The sequence below is a fragment of the Equus przewalskii genome, chromosome 1 (assembly GCF_037783145.1).
Source record: "Equus przewalskii isolate Varuska chromosome 1, EquPr2, whole genome shotgun sequence".
Classification (NCBI taxonomy): domain Eukaryota; kingdom Metazoa; phylum Chordata; class Mammalia; order Perissodactyla; family Equidae; genus Equus; species Equus przewalskii.
This window is the reverse complement of record NC_091831.1, coordinates 97,259,643-97,275,946: the sequence shown is the minus strand read 5'-3', so window position 1 is coordinate 97,275,946 and position 16,304 is coordinate 97,259,643. Positions and strand designations below refer to the sequence as shown.

The 16,304-nt window shown below is 53.8% G+C and overlaps 1 protein-coding gene across 5 annotated transcripts in view; it reads right to left on the bottom strand.

Annotated features, from left to right (window-relative positions):
• The window catches only part of KLHL25 (kelch like family member 25), a 34,223-nt gene that overhangs the window by 17,219 nt on the left and 700 nt on the right, over positions 1 to 16,304 (bottom strand). The window contains exon 1 of one of the 5 annotated variants that reach the window (XM_070618234.1): positions 15,288 to 15,869. The exons of the other annotated variants lie outside the window; for them this stretch is intronic. The gene's annotated coding sequence lies outside the window, so the exon portion shown is untranslated. Of the gene's footprint in view, positions 1 to 15,287; positions 15,870 to 16,304 lie in introns of those variants that run through there. 5 annotated transcript variants of the gene reach the window in all.

The following is a 16,304-nucleotide window of genomic DNA, read 5'->3' as shown; positions in this document are numbered from 1 at the left end:
CCATCCCTACCCTCCACTTTGAATGAGGGGATTTTCACTGTCTACTCTATTCATTTTTTAGTTGTTTGGTTTTTTTTAACGAGTATGTAGTCTTTTTATAATCAGGAAAAACACTAAAGGTTTTCGGCAAGCCTGCTCGAGCTGGCTTACCCCTAGGACTGTGCTAATAAAGAACCTCAGTGCTATTAAACACCACATCCACATGGGGCTGCAGGCTGCAACCACCGCTCCCAGGTGGGGTTTCCGAGCTGTGATGCTGGGGCTTGAAGCCCTGCCCTGCCCGTGTCTGGGGACACAGCACCCCAGGGAGCCCATGGGGTGCAGGGGTGACCATCCAAGTTTCAAGTGGAAAACAAACTCAGCACCCTTATGGAGCAGACAAATCTAAGTGAAAACTCAAAGTAAAACTGGTGTGACCACTCTAACTGACTCGGAGAAACAGATCATTCCAGATACGAGGGAACTATCAGACAAGGGGCCCTCTCCCCAGATGTTTCTGCCTTTCAATAGCCCTTTCTTTAAAAAAAATCTCCCAAAACTATACATATATTTGCTCAAGAAGCTGCATGTACCTTGTTTTTAATTTAAAATGCAATGGATTTGGACTGTTTCTATTTCTCACTCTGTGTATTTATTTTGATTTCATCTGCCAGCTGTTTCTTGTGCAAGCTTTCACAGCTGCGGTCAAGTCAGGAGACTCGCTAACGCGGGCCTTCTGCTCTCGTGTGGTTAGTCTGCCGGACACCCCGTCGCCCCAGCCTGGCCCTTAGCCTCACCTCAACGCCCATCCCTCCTGCAGGGGAAGGGGCTGGTCAGGGGGCCGGTTCTAGGACACAGCGAGACTCAGGGAAGGCGGAGGTGTCTGCTTCACACGCTGCTTGGAACTAAACGGGCCTCCTCTTCAGGCCGTACCGAAATGTCCCTGCACCAGCCAGCTCCCCAGGAAGGGCAGCCGGTAGGCCAGCCGCCCTTGAGCTCAGCCCCACGGGGCAGAACCCCAACCCCTCCACGCCCCGACAGAGCACGCCGTGGGACAACCTGCTTCCCACCTGCTGTTCTGAGGTCAGGATCAACAGTGCCACCCTCCTGAAGATCAGTGTCCCACACGGGCAGTGAGTCCTAAGCCTGCCCTCCAAGTGGCCCCCTGTCCACCTGCAACCAAAGCCTAGGAGGAGAGGAAGGTCCCAGCAGACCTAGAGGGGGCAGGCGAATGTTTCGGTGCCTTCTCCATACATTCCTGCCTCTTTACTCAATGCACCCAAATGGTAATTAAGCACACTGGAGGAAGGGCAGCCTTAGCTTCCACGATTGACAGGCAAGTCCCAGGCTGCCTGCAGCCCCTGGCGGTCAGGGAGGCAGAGCAACCACTACAAGTTCATAGATGCTATTGAGATCGATGCCAACTCCGCCAGCATGGACGAGCCGCCCCTGGAGGAAAGGTTCGGGCGGTCACTGCGCTGGGCTTACTGGGGCTACTGGCTCTGCCTCCCCAGAGAAGGCACAGAACAGGAGGTAAGGGGTCAGGTCTGTGAAACCCTGCTGGAAGATGAAGCAACATCTGTTGCAAAGAATCCACAAGGAATTCTGGGTGAGAAGGGAGCCACAGCAAACACACGTCTGCCGTGGACCTATAGTGTGCGGGGCACTGAATATCTAAGGTTCAGTCCTTGCGCCCAAGCCGACAGGTGATGACCATGGGTTTTTCCCAGGATGGGCTAGGTCATGCTGCAGAAACAAACACGCCCAACCTCAGTGGCTTCAGAGGACGGAGATTTACTGCTCATACATTGCTTGCCCATACTACATACATCGTGATTCGGTTGGTGGTCGTGTATGTCGGGAGGGGGGGGAGCAGGAGGGCAAAGTGCTCTTCTCATAACTGTCACTCCCCAGGACCCAGGTGACAGAGCAGCTACCGTGTCAGCAGTCACCATGCCAAAGGGGAGAGAGCACCCTCTGGAAAGACACACACCACTTCTGCTCCTGTCTCAATGGCAAAACCAGTCACCTGACTTCACTGCCTCCCCGAGAGCCACAAGTGCCATCCAACCACATGCCCTACCATCGCTGTAATTTGCAGATAAGAAAACAGCAGCTCAGAGAAAAATGGTAACGATGACAACAGTACTCAGAAATTACAGTTAGGGAGTACTTACCACGTACTGGGCAGTGTTCTGAGTGCTTTCTGTGCTAACTCGTCTAACCCCCACCACAGCCTCAGGTACGATTACCATCTCCATGTTATAGGTCGTGGGCGGAGAAGGAGACATGGGCAGCTAGCTCCCACCTCCACATCGTGCAAGCCAACTTCCAAGGGTGGGGAAGGGACAGCATCTGGAGCCAGGTGCGCCTCGCTCTTTCCTGTACACCAAAGGAAGAGAAGAGGACAGCCTGGGGGGCCTCGGCTTCCAGCCACCAGACACTCCTCTCCTCTTCCCCCGGAGCCCCCTTCCTCAACCAGCTTCTCTGCACCTGGGGCAGTGCCCTCTTGAGGAGAATTAAGGCCCCATGCCCCAAGACAGCCAATGTAGGAAATGAGTTAACGTCCCTCCTGTGCATCAGGAATGGCCCTAGTGTTCTGAGAGCCCCGGCTGAGCAAGGCCACCTTGGGGAGGATTTAAGAGTTTCCCAGCCTTGGCCAGATGCTCAAAGACAATGCAGGGACTCTGTCAGCTCCTCACTGACATGGTTTTTTAAGAGAAGCCACCGTGCCAAGGAGAGGCACACTCTGCCACTGGAGGGGCTGTCTGGGCCACAGGTCCAGCCCGTAACAGCCACAGCTGTGGATGGTCAGCACCCCTTTTTCTGCCCGGGGATCCTGTCTTCCGAGAGCATGAGCTCTACCACCCAAGCGAGACATGCCAAAGATAGCCCCAGGAGCCAAGATACAAAAGACATAAATCCCCTGGAGTCACAGCCCTAATACAAGCATTTTCACAGGGTCAGGGAGTGGGGACACTGCTCCAAGGGGCCAAAAACTGGATCTTGGGGGTGGAAAAAACTTATTCTTTTTTATGTATAAAGCAGATATACATAGAGGACACAGACAGACATACAGCATATCTGGTATTAAAATTTATCTGGGGGCGGTGAGCACAATTAAGAGAAAAGGTCTAAAATGGTTTTCTGCGGGAGGTGACAAGTTTGAGAAACACTGCAAATGGAGTAACTCTTTACACTTTGGCTTAATATTTTCAGCTTTTATCCAAAAACAAACATCTTACATTGTTGCAATTGTAGAATACTATTTTACACTGTTTTTTACCTATTCACGTAGTTTCCAGACTCCTACCCTTCACTCGCCATGGAAGGAAGGCTGATGAAGGGCCTCCTGCGTGCAGACACTGGGACAGGCTGTCTGTCTTCTGGCTCCCTCGTCAAACGGCCCCATCCCTCTGGCTGCCAAATGCAATCTTTGGTGTCTGTGAAATCTCTATCAACCATGGCTTACTAATTCACTCATCCATAGGTTTCTGAATTTCTATCCAACGAACAAGTAACTTCTTTGCTTATGGTGAATTACTTTTGAATTCTCTTGAGATAAGTTCTTTGGAGCAGAATTACAGATGTTTAATGCCATATTGTCCTAAAAATTATGTTTGCCATGCTTACAACACGCCCGTGACAAAAACGTTTTTTTCAGCTAAGGCAGGAGGGGCCCAGACACCTCCAAACTCATCAGGGCAGGGCACAGAGGAAGTGCTGCTCACCTCTTCCTCCCGATCCCCCTGGGGCACAGTCCCCTCCCCTGGGCTCGGTGGCCGCCTGCACTGTCTCTGCCCCCGAGCAGGGAGTCGTCTGTACGCCCAGCTGTTGCTCCAGACGGGAGCAGGGCCAGTGAAACGGACACCACTGCTGTAATCACAGAGGGGACAAAGAACTCGGAGCTCAGGTTCCCCCATCTGTTGAAATAACTTGTTTCCTTTCACTTATCCAGAGCGAGACAGAGAGACAAAGAAGGCAGAGCACAGCCCCTCCACAGCAAACACTGCATCCTGTCCTGGGTCCTCCCTGTTCAGCGGGATGGGCCTGGCCCTTGGCAAACAGAGGGGGCTGGGGACCTGGAGGGAGGCTGACTCTCTTCCTGTCTGGTCCTGAAAGATTCACAGAGGCCCAGAGATGGAGCCATTAAAAGCACTCTGGCCTAGAGATCACTTCCAGGGAGCCACCTGGAGAGAGTCTTGAAGGAAAGGAACATGCAGAATGGATCAGAAAAAAGCCCGGAGTAACGCACCCGCCATCTACTGGGAGGGGATTCTTTCCCCCTGTTGTCTAGGAGCTTCGTTCTTCTCCAGGCTGTCAGTGTTGGCGGCGAATCAGAATCAGAATCTTCTTCAATTCCAAGAGCCCAAAACACAGCTCTGTCTTTCTCTTCCCACGGAGGGGGCCAAGAGCAGGGGAGGGTGGCTGCAGAGCAAGTTGCCAGTATCTTTCAAGATGCCACATGCATGTGCCTATGGCCCTGGTAGTTCCACTCCTAGGATTTGCCCTCAGCCACACTTGCACAAGCGCGAGATTATCCACTGCCACATCGGCTGCAAGACCAAAAGGCTGGAAACCACCTCGACATTCTCGAATGAGAGGCCCACGTAAACAAACCTCGGTCTGCTCACAGAGCAGAGTACTACGCAGCGGTATAAAAAAAATCTAAGCAACTGGCTTTCTGTGCTAAAAGGAGAAGTGCTGTGTACAGGCTGTTATCTTTTACATACGTTAGAAACCAGACTACCTATTGAGACACACACACAGATACAAAACACACACACCCCCGCCAGCGCTGGCAGGCTGTGTGAGAAACTGGCTGAGCGCAGCTACTGCTGGGGACGAGAGCAGAGGACACCTGCTTTGAGCCCGCTGAACTCTGTGCCAGATGCAGTGTCATGGTTTAAAAACCTCGCTGCACTTGACCCTTCATGCCAGGCAACTGACACACATTCTTCCACTTAACCCTTACGAGGCCTCTTCAAGGGGTCCCTGTCCTGACTGTACAGACGGGCAAACTGAGGCTCAGAGAAAAAGTGTGCACACGGCCTCAGTGTTCAAAGCTGCTTCCCTCCACAGTCGGCGCTCACTCCCCACCCTGCTGCCACTCAGCAGACCCGCATCATCCTTCCCGGGCTTGGGAAAGAGGGAAGCGTGTGAGGACCTGTCTCCCTGCCAGACGGAGGGATGCCCTGAAGAGGGCCGGCTGCCCAACAGGGCCCACGGCTCGAGGGCGCAGACCAGACCCGGGCAACAGGCTCTCTCAGGCGCCTGCCTTCCCCCCAACCCCCACCGCTGGAGAACATTGACATCAGGCTGCCACCCACCCTCCGCCCGCCTCCACGGCACCTCCACACTGTGGAACCTGAGCCTGGCACTCAAATGCTCAGCGCCTCAGTTTCCACATTTGCAAAATGGGCATGAAAATAATTACACCAACCTCATAGGATTGTGCAGGGACCAAAAGGGGGAAAACGGGTGTAGAGAGCCGGACTCAGTACCCCACACCCTGTTCCCGACTTACAGGCACTTCAGGTAGCACAGCTGTTCTCAAATGGTTTGGTCTCAGGATCTTTTTACAACTTAAAAATGACTGAGGACCCTGTGGGGTTTTCATCTATGTAGTTCTGCCTACTGATACTTACCATATTTAAAATTACAACTCAGAAAAAATTAAAAACAGTAATAACTACCCATTATATGTTAACATAAGCAACAGATGTTTTTCATAAATCTATTTTTTAAAAACTTTACTGAGAAGAGTACTAGATTCTCCTATCAGCTTGTGCATTTATTTTTTTGTGGTGAAATGCTGTTTTGATTGAAGAATATGAAGAAAATCCAGCCTCACATGGATAGGTGGTAGAAGGGAGGAGATTTTAAGGGCCTTTTGAGATAACTGTGGCCATTGTTCCTTGAATCGTGGAGACCTGACAGCAGTTCTTAAAGGTCAGCTGCATGGGGAAGCTCAGTCCCCATCAGTGGACTTCTGGACCCCAGGGCATCACATCCTGGTCTGCCTGCACTTTGAATGGGTCGCTGACCCAAGCATGACTTGCTTACCATCGCGCAATGGTCACTGGGAAACACTGGTTCACTGGGTTATGCACCCCGAGAGAATGACTGGAAAAGGCAAATTAAAACTTTGGTAATACCACGAAAACAGTTCTGACCTTGTGGACTCCGAACCTCAGGGACCCTCTCAGGCCACACTTCAAGAACACTGGGTTAACAGAACACTTCCTTACCCTCCACATTAACATGTTTTTTTAAGAACTCAGAGCAAAAGGCACTTCTATGGGAAGCGTGGGGCGGGTGAAAGAGGAAACATGCATACCCCAGGGGTCTCGTCTCCTCCCCAGCTTATGGGGACGTGGGGCCCAGGAGGCAGCACCCACCTCCGTGTTGGCTGGCCTCCCCCCACCCCGGGAGCCTCCCTCTAATCACCAGGCCTGCTCTGCTCCTCCCTGCACTAGCAGACGCTCTCTTCTCACCACAGGACCCCCTGGCGCTCTCCTAAATGACAGTCCTTGCTGGTTTGTAGGGCAGGGCCTCAGACAGCGAACCACAGGGCCGTGCGTGGCGTGGCCTGCTGCACTCTGCAGCTGATAATTCCTGGTCTCTTGAAATTACATCTGGATGTGTATTTATAGCCAAATACACGGGTGCCCAAGAATTGCAACTCACTCAGATATACATTCTTAGCATATCATTTGGCCACCGAGTTCCATTAAATCTTCCTTCTGGCTCCCTTGTGTGGCTAGTCCGAGGCTGGAGATGAGGTGAAGCCTTCCCCACTGTAGGCTGGGCTGTAGCGGGCGCGTCCCCAGGGTCTCCCACTCCCAGCAATCAGTGCCAAAGGCTTCACTTTTGACCACCAACATCTTGGGCTCAAAACCTTCCATGAGGCTTTGACATCCAAGCCTTGTTCGGTGTTGCCCTCCTCCGGCTTCATCACTCACCGCAGCCCCTCTCCCTCCCACCACTCACTCAGGCACCCGCTGGCCTTTCCAGCCCTCCCCTCCTCCCCTCCTCCCTGCTCAAGGCCACTCCCTCCTTTCACAATCCCTCTCATTTCATGGTCACACTCTCCTCTGGACTTGACATCTGTCTGGTGCGTAGAGGGCCTTGTACACAGTAGATGCTCAAAAAATTAACGTGACAAGTAATTTCCGAGCAGCTGCCATGTGCTGGGCCCAGGGATGCAGCAGTGAGTAAATAAAACATTTTTGTCTTGTCTCCTGCAATGAACACTCCAATACCCAGTGTTGAGTCTTTGCTGCAGTGTTGTGACATCCCTTTGTTATCCAGCATTATTTATTACTTCGGGTCATTGGATATTGTGTCTTTATTTTTATTTCCAATTCCTCAAGGACAGTATTCTGTGTCATCTTTGCTGCCTAGAATATATTAGGTGCTCAACAAATGTTGCTGAAAGGGAAATGGATTAACCACAATATCCACTGGAATAAGAATCTAAAAGATCCAGACATCTGTTAAACCCACATTCATGGTCCCAAGTGTCTGCTGTATTAACTTGCAGTATGACTGATATGTTTCATATTTAAGTATTTTAAATGCTAGATGGCAAAGAGCAGCCCTCAAGCCTGTGCTCGATGGGGTTCCATAAACCACAGGAATCAGGCTGCAGATGCCGACCTTGAGCAGTTCAATGGGGTGGTCAGGCACTAAGACCTTGGTTTCAAATCCCAGCACTGCTGTTTCCACCTGTGTAACCGGCCCAGGACGCTTCCATTCTCTGAGCGTCACTTTCCTCATCTAGAAAATGGGGGTGACAATAACCATCTCCACATTCAAGTGCTATCCTGAGAATTAAATGACAGAACCCATGTAAAGAGCCTAGCACAGTAGGACACACACAATTCACTCAATTCACGAGAGCTGCTCTTACTAATATTGCTGTTGCTGCAGCATGAACCCTGTGGGAGGAAAATTCAAACACGGTCCCCTGATCTCCACCCCTGGTCTTAGTCCTGTGACCATGTCACCTACAAGGCAAAGGAATCTGCATATGTCGTTAATGATGTCACTAACTAAGCAAGTGACCTTAAAATAGGGAGATTACCTGGGTGGGCCTGACCTAATCACAGGAGCCCTTTAAAGCAGTTTTCTCCCACTAACCAGAGAAGTGGATGCAGAGATCTGGAGCAGGACGGCCCACTGCTGGCGAGGAGATGGAGGGGGCCACATGGCGCGGAAGTCGGCTGCCTCTAGGAGCTGAGATGAGCATCCAGCTGACAGCGAGTGAGGAAACAGGAATCTCAGTCCCACAACCACAGGAACTCAATTCTGCCAGCAACCTGAATGAGCCTGGAAGCTGATTCTCCCCCAGAGCCTGGGAGAAAGGTCCGGTCCAGCTGATCCCTTGACCTTGGACTTGAGACCCCAAGCAGAGAACCCAGTCGAGCCAGCCCAGGCTTCTGACCTACAGGAAGGTAAGCTAAGAAACAGGCCTTGTTGGAGCCACTAAGCTGTTGATGATTTCTTATGCAGCAACAGAACCGAGGACGAGCCCTGCATGGCCTTCAGCCATTAGGCATATATACAGCCAAAGCATATCGGGTGCCTGGCCAGGGACTCAGGGAAAACTTGCACTCCCTGCATTCTGAAATTGCTGCATGTGCGACGTTTGAGCACAGGGCTGGCTTCCTTATCTCCATCCTTAGCACTTAGCGGTGCATGTAGCATACAGAGGTTCTCAACAATTTCATTCAACAAAATTCCAGCTCCTGGGCAGTCAGGAACAGAATGGGTTACTGCTCTGTAGGTCAGCTTCACAGTCGCATGACCAGCCAGTGTAAGGTGTGGGGTGGGGGGGGGCAATTATCTGGGCAAAACCCAGCAAAGGCTTCCTTTTTGCCTAGAGGAAAACTCCAGGCACTGGGAGTGGTTCAGAGGAAGCCACCCAACAGCCAGGGTAGGTGTGTGTCCACGTGCAAATGTGTCTTTACACACCCACTGACCTTGGGCTGGACGGCCTCGCAGGGCTTTGCTGGCCAGCCAAACCCTAACATTTTGCTTGTAATTGGACCTTCCAGTAAAAACTCCTAGTTGGAGCGGTAAAAATAGCAGTTGCGACTTCCTGAAGCAGATACGCCGGTCGTCCCGGTGCTGGGAAGAAACCTGGCAACAAACCCACGCCAGCTCCGCTGGATGCCTGCGAGCGGGCGCAGGTGGCAGTGGGGCGGGACCCCCAAGGGCAGCCCACTCACGCCCCTGCCCCCAGCAGACCATCCTGGGACCAGCTCCAGAGTGAGATGCTCCCCTTCTCAGGTCATGAAAAGCCTCACCCCTAGAACCAGGGGAGAGCTGAGAAGTGCCTGAAGCCAGGCTCCGCCCCTCCCTCCTCCTGCTCCCTCTCTCCTCCTGCTCTGCCAACCTCCGCCCCTTTCTCCTCCTCCAAAGTGGGAACCTCCCTACCACAGCCCCGTGGGGGTCCCACTGTCCCTTGCTCATGTGCTCTCCATCACCCTCCCCATGTCTATCCACCTTCCTGTCCATGGTCGAGAGCTCCCCTGCAGCTGTCCCAACAGGTCGGGGATAACTGTGGCCTCCACCACGGCTTCGTCTGAGGCATCCCCAGGGCAGCAGGGGAATGGCAGCCAGGCCTGGATGCTGCCCCCAAGGCTGGGGCGAGCTGTGTTAGACAGAACCCACTTGGGCACTGAGAGAAGAGCCTGGCTAAAACGTCCCCAGGCCCCTCACTCCAGCAGTAACAAATTCCTCCAGGGGCCCAGGCCATGGGGCCACCAGTCCGCTGGCTCCCCATCAAGGGGCCTGATGCCGCCCAGAGAGCACATGGGCCTGATTTCCCTGGCTGCAGATCCCACCTTCCCTTCTCTATCGGTCTCCACAGCTTCCCCTCCTTTTGTCTCCAAATCAAGTACAAGGGCCCTTTCATAAATCTTTTGCTTAAAAGCCTCCTGTTAGAGGAAAACAGACAAGGACCCCCAAAGTAATACACATGGAAATTCATCAAGTTCTAGGAGCCCCAGCCTGCAGCCTCCACCAACAGGTAAACAGGTGGCTTATGAGGTCTGTGGTGCCAATGCTGCTTTCTGAGCCTTTTAGTGGACCAGCTAGATGACTTTCTCTACCCTCCCGCCTCACTGCTTTACACCTGCAGGACAGACGAGAAGGAGCTCATGGCCGTGGCTGGCCCTCTGGCTTCTCACTCAAGCTACACGAGGCCCTTTCCAACTCAGTGACGCCAGGCAGACGTCCCACCTAGATCCACCGCAGCCCTCCCCTGGACACACTCGCTGTTTAAAGACCCCCGGATTCACTCAAAGGTTCCAAGCTTCAGATATCCGGCCTTCACTAGTCAACCCCGTGATGTGTGCAGGGCTTTTCAGCATAAAATGAACTTTCAGGAATGTCTGCCCATTTGCAGTGCACAGCAGCCTGGCAGGGGGCAGGGCAGGGATTAAAAGGGCCTCATTTCACAGATGAGTTCGCAGGGCGCAGGCTCGTTGAGTCCCCAGGCAAGGTCAGGAGACCAGGAGAGGCAGAGCCAGCTCTCGCTAAACCTTGATCTTCTGGAAAAACAAAGATGGGTTAAAATAAAAAGAGGAACCCTGAAGAAACTGGATCACTTTTTTTAAAAGAAGAAAGGAATAATTTAATGAGATCATTTTCCCCCATCACATTAGCTGAAAACATGCATCCTATCCAGTGTGGGTGACGATGGGGAAATGGGCTCCCGGACACCGTCCGTGGGAGAGTGAACTGGCTGTCTTGGCGAAAGGCATTTGGCTTTGACAATGAAATTTTAAAGATGAGAAAGATGCATGATCAAGGATGTACAAGACTTCCTGGGTTGTATGGGGGAAAAAAGAAAAATCAGACACAACCCAAACATCTCTCGTTAGGAGACAGGGAGATGAAAGGTGGGGGGCTGGCCACGCTGTGGACTATTGTGCGGTTGTGAACAGGGAGAGGACTCCACCACACCCTTAGTGATAGAAGTTGTGGAGTGTCCAGTATGATCCAAGCCACATAAAAACAAAATCTGTATATACAAAGAGGGACTAGAAGGGCGTGCATCAAACCATTGACAGATACCAAGGAGGGCGACTTTCACACCATGTTCCTTTTTTCTCACAGTCTTTGTTTACAAAGGGAATCTACTAATGTATTATTGAAATAAAGAAACAATAAAACAACTTAAAAGGAACGTGTTTTCCTTAGTCTCCCTCTGAATCAGAAGATTACGGAATGCAAGGCGGCACCTATCTCTGGGTCTCATCTCGTTGTCGCCTCCCCAGCCCAGGATCTTCCCAGCCTGTGCACGCGCTTGATCTCCACCTGGCACGCCCCTCCTTGGATCTTCCCACGGCTGCCTCTTGCAAGTCTGGGCTCAAATGTCAGCAGCCCAGAGAGGCCTCTTTCAGGCCCCTGGTCTAAGTGGATCCCCAACAGTGACCCTCTTCCTCACACCTCCCATCCGTCTCCCGCAGCCCTAATGGCAGCTGTATTTATTCTGTCTATCTGTTGTCTGCCTCCTTCAGTTAAATGGGGGCTGCAGGATGCTGGGGACCTTGCCTTGTTCTCTGCGGCACCCCAGAGCCTGGCAGAGAACAGACGGCAAACGTATTCCTCAGACACATTTGGAATGGGGACACTAATAATAGTCCGCTTCCTCACCTCTCCAACGGGGAACTGAGGCAGACTCCTGACATGCCACTCACACCCTAGGCTGTGTCCTAACCACCTGACCACCTGTCTGCCTCACACACCAGAGGCAGACCTTCCAAGGAAGGACCCTCTTTGAACATGACTTTCTTTTCCTAGTTTCTAGTCCAGGGTGAGCCACTCAGAAGGTGCGAAATAAACGTTCGCTGCATGAATGCAGCTGTCCATCTTTCTCCCTCAGATTTCCAAAGCTGTGAACAAAGGCATTCACAGGCTAAGGGACTAGCAGCCCAGGGTCTTAAAGCCCAGCCAGGACGTAGCACAACCTGAACTCTGGATGCTGGATGCGACTGCCACGGCTTGGAGCTCCTCGGCCTCCGGGTGCTCACTCCTGCTCAGGCAAATCAGGCCTGGCCACCTGCAAACCTGGCAGGCAGCTCGTCCTGGGGTTTGAATGAGCAAAGCCTCTCTTATCTTAATCAGGAAATTAATTCCATTCAGCCTCGACTGACCTGTGGTCAGCCTCTCCTCAGGGGCTGGATGGGAGCAGGTAGAAAATAAGAAGGCGTTCTGTTTCCATCCCATCCCTGCATCCTACTCTGAGGACTGGCTGAGAGTCGAAGGTGTCTTCTGGGCAGCCAGAGCGGGTGGGGAGGGACGCCCATGGTGAGCGCGGTGCTCCCTCCAGGCAGGAGACGCAGCTCTCCCAGGGCCCTGCTCAGCGCCCGCCTCCATGTGGAGGAGCCATCCAGCTGGTCTTGCAGGAGCCTCACCTCGTGGTAAAGCCTGGTGTGCAAGAGGCAGGGAGCCCTGCACCCTCCCCGGGCCCCTGGGCTCTCTCACCATCCCTCTTGCTCCTGGGAGCTCTTTATCCATCTCTCTTCTCAAAGGTGGCCAGGCAGCTGAGCCCAGGGGACACCCTACAGGCTAGGTCCCACCCATCTGTTCCAAGTGGGGCAGGGTCACCCTAAGGGCTCCCACACCTGCTGCCCAGCTCCCAGCCCAGGGCCAGCCAGAGCAACCTTGGGAATGGAGTCCCCCACGTGCCGCCTTCCTTTGGCTGCAGTCTCGTTCTTCCTTGACCGAGTCCTCCAGCTTCACGAGCCCCTCCTCCGCAGGCACAGAAGGGTCCGCGAGCCCTTCACACCTGGATCACAAGCTCCAAGGCAGTGGGCAGAAGCCAGAAACCGAGCGAGGCGAACTCTGTCCCTCTGCAGTTTCTTGGAAAAGTCTGACTCAGCTGCCATTCACCCAGGAAAGAAGGGAAACCAGGAACTTACTTACCCCATGCCTCTCATTCTACAGGTGGAAAAATTAGCACCCAAAGAGGGAAAGTGACTTGTCCAAAATCCCACGGCACACATTAGAAGCAAAGTTGGAACTAGCACTCTAGACTCCTGACTTCTAATTCGGCCCCTCTGCACTCTACTGGCTGTCTCTCAAACTCTTTCTGCCCACAAGGGCGAAGCAAATAACTCAAGCCTTATACAACTACTTAACAGAGGCTGCGAGAACCTTTGAGATTTTACAGCAAACATTGAACAGAAGCATTGTACAGAAGAGCGTGCACCCATTGTACAGAAGAGGAAATCGACGTTCACAAAGGTAAGGGGACCTACACGAAGTCACACAGCTAGGCAGGGGCAGAGCAGCACTCCCAGAACCCTATTTAAGTGCTCTTTCTGCCAACAGTTTCCCCACCTGTGGGATGGGGAAGAGAGTTGACTTCAGGCCTCAGTCCCACTGAAACAAGGTGTAGGCCAGAGAGCCTTGACCAGACTCTGTACTCAAGCCAGGGGCCAGGAGACCACTGAGAAGAGAACGGTTGTGAAGATTTTCATGTATTTGCAGGAAATACAGTAAAATTTCCCAATTGAACTGGATTTCTGAGACCACAGAGCTGGAACTTTTAACAACAGGCCAATGAGCGTGTCACGCGTGCCTGCCCTTTTTCATCCAGGAGGGCACTGACAGAGCTCGGAAGGCAAGCCTCAGCACTAGGAAAGAATAGGGTCTACTGGCGCCAGAGGGAGGGGGCCGGGTGGGTGGAGGTGGTGGGAACCCCAGGACAGGAGTGATCACAGACACAGGCAGCATCTGAACCGAAGTCTGTGTCCCGAATCCATGCTCTTCCCCCTGACCTTGTGCTGAAAAGAGTTACAGGGACCCCCTCCTGTCCCTGAGCCCTCTTTATGGGCCAGGTGGTCAGGAACCTGCTGTGGAGGCTGGGCTGACTTCCGTCACCTGGGGACAGACCCGGATTCCTAAGGGAAGGTCCTGCTGGGATGCTGTGAGTAAAAGCTGTGGATGCCGCCGTTCTCCCGACGCCCACTGCCGCCCCCGCCCCCAGCTGTCCCAACTAAGTGTTTTCTGGCTCGGAAAAACGCTTCAACAGCCCCGGCTGCCTAAGGCAATTCAATTATGAAATTTACCACATTAGATGAAAACCAGCATCTCAATCAGCCAATTCATTTGCATCTGGCCACTCTGTTTTCTCCTGCCAGCTCTGCCCGCCCCCTCCCTGGCCAGGCCACACCCACACCCTCAGGCTGGTCCAGAGGGACCAACGGCTGAGGCGAGGGGCCGGTCTTTGGCGCTGGTGGGGTGGGTTCCCCCAGGACCCAGGAGCAGAGAGGCTGCATCCAGGAGCCATCTATCTTCCTGGGGACTCCTGGGGTTGCTGACTCCACAGGCCAGACCACCAGAGTCCCAGGTGAACCTTTGCCATCGCCCCTTCTGCATTCTCCCTACCTCAACCTGCACCTGCCTGGAGGCTGGCAATGAAAATGGGCTCTGGGAGAAGTGGGAGTGGGTGGTGGGAGAAGGCAGCCGCCCAGGGCCTAGAACCCTCTCCCGCCGTGTGCCCTCCTGTGTCCCTTCAGCTCCCCTGGCTGCCTTTATCACCGGGGTACTGTGCACATCTCGGTGTGTCAGGGCTCCTAATCCTTGTGCCAGCACACCACCCACGCCTAGGAGCTCCCTGAAGGCAGGGTCCCAATCAAGATCCTTCAAACAATGAATCAATTAGCAAATGAATGAACCACCCACTAAACACCACTCCATCTCGACCTCCCAGGCAATAGATGGGGAGAACCAAGCCTACTTTCGCCGCAGACCTCGCAGTCCCAGGCGTGGGCAATCTTCCTCTTTCCTTCCAGCTCTCCTCTTCCCACACTGGGTGCCGGCAGGTTTAAGAGGCTGTTAAGGGGCATCAGGCTGCAGAAGCCATCTCCGATGTGGAGTGCACAGCTCGCCCACAGCTCCTCTCTCTTCACCACAAACATAAATCCCGCTGCAGCCTGAGCCCCAGGACAGAGGTTTCTACCATTTCCCTCTACCTTGCTTTTAACTCCTCCCTGGAGTCACTTCCTGACAAACGGAATGACTCAAGATGGAGATAACTGCCAGGCCTGGAAGAAGACTGACTCCATCAACCTCCACAGGCACAGCTTGGTGACCTAAGGACCCCCTGTCTTCGAAGGACACCAAATCTGTCCCCGGTGGGCTGGACCTTGTGTCCCACTTCTCCCCAGCCCCTAAGATCAAGCCTTACCAACAGCACACCTGGGCCCACTGAGCATCAGTCCTACCTATGAATGGGGAGACTGAGGCCAGGGTTCCAAAGGGCCTGGACCCCAAGTCATACGCACCAAAGTCTGGTCCACGATAAGAACATGGGGCTCCTGCCTCGTCTCCCAGTGCCACTGGCAGCTTCCCTCCCTCGGTCACACCAGCAGAGTGAAAGCAAAAGGACAGGACACACCTGGTGTTCTCCGCCCTGACTCACCAGGGAGGGCCAAAGCTCAGGGAACCTTCCCGGGCTCAAAGCAACCCAGCAGGACCCAAGAACGTCCAGATGGAACTCGCCGGGGCCTGGCTCTGCCCCCGCCCCAATTCCTTTGATCAGATCTCTAAACAGATTTGTCTTTGCTCAAAGATAGTGGAAACGAACTTTGGGGGCTTTGAGGCAGCAGCACAAAAAAGCGTCCGGTGGCCCTGGAGACACAGTGTCCTAAAAGAAAAGCTTCTCAAGCAACTCTGCGGCGGGGAAAAGAGGAGTGGGGGCGTGCCCAAGTGCGGGGGGGGGGGGTCCTAGAGCCAGGGCAAGACGGGGGAGGGGGACAGCAGGGCTGGAGGAGGCTTGCTCTGGACTTGCCAGGGTGGCTGCGACCACGGTGGACAGGTGAGTGGGCTTACAGCGTGTGATCATTGCTCTCCTGCTCCACAGCTCTCTAAACAGAGACAAGGGGCCCCGTCAGGAGGGACACGAACGCCCCGGGGGCTCCCGGCACGGCTCGCGTGGGCGACATTTCGCTGGTTTCACCCCTCGTCCCTCGCTCGACACGAGGCAGGCAGCCACCCAGCCCTCGGCGTCCAGCGCGCGGGGACGTGGCCCGGCCGGGGCGCAGAGCCCGGCGCTAGCATCCTCAAAGGCAAGCAGCCTCCTCTTTCCAGGATCGATAGTAATTTTTCAAAAACAGAGTCTGCGGACTCAATGAATCAACCACTCCCAGGGGAAAGAGTTGCAGCTCCCGCGCGCAACATCCATTTGCAAAACAATTCATTCCCTGGCCCAGAGCTCGGCGCAAATACCCTCGCCGGCTCTCCCGGCACGCGCGAGGCGGGAGGGGCCGGGCTTGGGGAGCGGGCGGCTGACTACGGTCCCC